This window comes from Convolutriloba macropyga, unplaced genomic scaffold, assembly GCF_964194025.1.
Source record: "Convolutriloba macropyga unplaced genomic scaffold, txConMacr16.3 SCAFFOLD_2921, whole genome shotgun sequence".
Lineage (NCBI taxonomy): Eukaryota > Metazoa > Xenacoelomorpha > Acoela > Convolutidae > Convolutriloba > Convolutriloba macropyga.
Window position 1 is genome coordinate 12,501 of NW_027450977.1, and position 3,211 is coordinate 15,711.

A 3,211-nucleotide genomic window follows, 5' to 3' on the forward strand; every position below is an offset into this window, starting at 1 on the left:
CTAGCTTGAGTTAGCTTGAGTTAGCTTGAGTTAGCTTGAGTTAGCTTGAATTAGCTTGAGTTAGCTTGAGTTAGCTTTAGCTAGCTTGGGTTAGCTTGAGCTAGCTTGAGTTAGCTCGGGTTAGCTTGAGTTAGCTTGAGTTAGCTTTAGCTAGCTTGAGTTAGCTTGAGTTAGCTTGAGTTAGCTTGAGTTAGCTTTAGCTAGCTTGAGTTAGCTTGAACTAGCTTGAGTTAGCTTGAGCTAGCTTGAGTTAGCTTGAGTTAGCTTGAGTTAGCTTTAGCTAGCTTGAGTTAGCTTGAACTAGCTTTAGTTAGCTTGAGTTAGCTTGAGTTAGCTTGAGTTAGCTTGAGTTAGCTTGTCTTAGCTTTAGCTAGCTTGAGTTAGCTTGAACTAGCTTTAGCTACCTTGAGTTAGCTTGAGTTAGCTCGGGTTAGCTTGAGTTAGCTTGAGTTAGCTTGAGTTAGCTTTAGCTAGCTTGAGTTAGCTTGAGTTAGCTTGAGTTAGCTTGAACTAGCTTGAGTTAGCTTGAGTTAGCTTGAGTTAGCTTGAGTTAGCTTGAGTTAGCTTGAGTTAGCTTGTCTTAGCTTTAGCTAGCTTGAGTTAGCTTGAACTAACTTTAGCTACCTTGAGTTAGCTTGAGTTAGCTCGGGTTAGCTTGAGTTAGCTTGAGTTAGCTTGAGTTAGCTTTAGCTAGCTTGAGTTAGCTTGAGTTAGCTTGAGTTAGCTTGAGTTAGCTTGAATTAGCTTGAGTTAGCTTGAGTTAGCTTTAGCTAGCTTGGGTTAGCTTGAGCTAGCTTGAGTTAGCTCGGGTTAGCTTGAGTTAGCTTGAGTTAGCTTTAGCTAGCTTGAGTTAGCTTGAGTTAGCTTGAGTTAGCTTGAGTTAGCTTTAGCTAGCTTGAGTTAGCTTGAACTAGCTTGAGTTAGCTTGAGCTAGCTTGAGTTAGCTTGAGTTAGCTTGAGTTAGCTTTAGCTAGCTTGAGTTAGCTTGAACTAGCTTGAGTTAGCTTGAGTTAGCTTGAGTTAGCTTGTCTTAGCTTTAGCTAGCTTGAGCTAGCTTGAACTAGCTTTAGCTACCTTGAGTTAGCTTGAGTTAGCTCGGGTTAGCTTGAGTTAGCTTGAGTTAGCTTGAGTTAGCTTTAGCTAGCTTGAGTTAGCTTGAGTTAGCTTGAGTTAGCTTGAACTAGCTTGAGTTAGCTTGAGTTAGCTTGAGTTAGCTTGAGTTAGCTTGAGTTAGCTTGTCTTAGCTTTAGCTAGCTTGAGTTAGCTTGAACTAGCTTTAGCTACCTTGAGTTAGCTTGAGTTAGCTCGGGTTAGCTTGAGTTAGCTTGAGTTAGCTTGAGTTAGCTTTAGCTAGCTTGAGTTAGCTTGAGTTAGCTTGAGTTAGCTTGAGTTAGCTTGAATTAGCTTGAGTTAGCTTGAGTTAGCTTTAGCTAGCTTGGGTTAGCTTGAGCTAGCTTGAGTTAGCTCGGGTTAGCTTGAGTTAGCTTGAGTTAGCTTTAGCTAGCTTGAGTTAGCTTGAGTTAGCTTGAGTTAGCTTGAGTTAGCTTTAGCTAGCTTGAGTTAGCTTGAACTAGCTTGAGTTAGCTTGAGCTAGCTTGAGTTAGCTTGAGTTAGCTTGAGTTAGCTTTAGCTAGCTTGAGTTAGCTTGAACTAGCTTGAGTTAGCTTGAGTTAGCTTGAGTTAGCTTGTCTTAGCTTTAGCTAGCTTGAGCTAGCTTGAACTAGCTTTAGCTACCTTGAGTTAGCTTGAGTTAGCTCGGGTTAGCTTGAGTTAGCTTGAGTTAGCTTGAGTTAGCTTTAGCTAGCTTGAGTTAGCTTGAGTTAGCTTGAGTTAGCTTGAACTAGCTTGAGTTAGCTTGAGTTAGCTTGAGTTAGCTTGAGTTAGCTTGAGTTAGCTTGTCTTAGCTTTAGCTAGCTTGAGTTAGCTTGAACTAGCTTTAGCTACCTTGAGTTAGCTTGAGTTAGCTCGGGTTAGCTTGAGTTAGCTTGAGTTAGCTTGAGTTAGCTTTAGCTAGCTTGAGTTAGCTTGAGTTAGCTTGAGTTAGCTTGAGTTAGCTTGAATTAGCTTGAGTTAGCTTGAGTTAGCTTTAGCTAGCTTGGGTTAGCTTGAGCTAGCTTGAGTTAGCTCGGGTTAGCTTGAGTTAGCTTGAGTTAGCTTTAGCTAGCTTGAGTTAGCTTGAGTTAGCTTGAGTTAGCTTGAGTTAGCTTTAGCTAGCTTGAGTTAGCTTGAACTAGCTTGAGTTAGCTTGAGCTAGCTTGAGTTAGCTTGAGTTAGCTTGAGTTAGCTTTAGCTAGCTTGAGTTAGCTTGAACTAGCTTGAGTTAGCTTGAGCTAGCTTGAGTTAGCTTGAGTTAGCTTGAGTTAGCTTTAGCTAGCTTGAGTTAGCTTGAACTAGCTTGAGTTAGCTTGAGTTAGCTTGAGTTAGCTTGAGTTAGCTTGTCTTAGCTTTAGCTAGCTTGAGCTAGCTTGAACTAGCTTTAGCTACCTTGAGTTAGCTTGAGTTAGCTCGGGTTAGCTTGAGTTAGCTTGAGTTAGCTTGAGTTAGCTTGAGCTAGCTTGAGTTAGCTTGAGTTAGCTTGAGTTAGCTTTAGCTAGCTTGAGTTAGCTTGAACTAGCTTGAGTTAGCTTGAGCTAGCTTGAGTTAGCTTGAGTTAGCTTGAGTTAGCTTTAGCTAGCTTGAGTTAGCTTGAACTAGCTTGAGTTAGCTTGAGTTAGCTTGAGTTAGCTTGAGTTAGCTTGAATTAGCTTGAGTTAGCTTGAGTTAGCTTTAGCTAGCTTGGGTTAGCTTGAGCTAGCTTGAGTTAGCTCGGGTTAGCTTGAGTTAGCTTGAGTTAGCTTTAGCTAGCTTGAGTTAGCTTGAGTTAGCTTGAGTTAGCTTGAGTTAGCTTTAGCTAGCTTGAGTTAGCTTGAGCTAGCTGAGTTAGCTTGAGTTAGCTAGCTTGAGCTTGAGCTAGCTAGCTAGCTTGAGCTTGAGCTAGCTAGCTCGCTTGAGCTTGAGCTTGAGCTAGCTAGCTTGAGCTTGAGCTAGCTAGCTAGCTTGAGCTTGAGCTTGAGCTAGCTGGCTTGAGCTTGAGCTAGCTAGCTTGAGCTTGAGCTAGCTAGCTAGCTAGCTTGAGCTTGAGCTTGAGCTAGCTAGCTAGCTTGAGCTAGCTATCTAGCTTGAGCTTGAGCTAGCTAGCTAGCTTGAGCTTGAGCTTGAGCTTGAGCTAGCT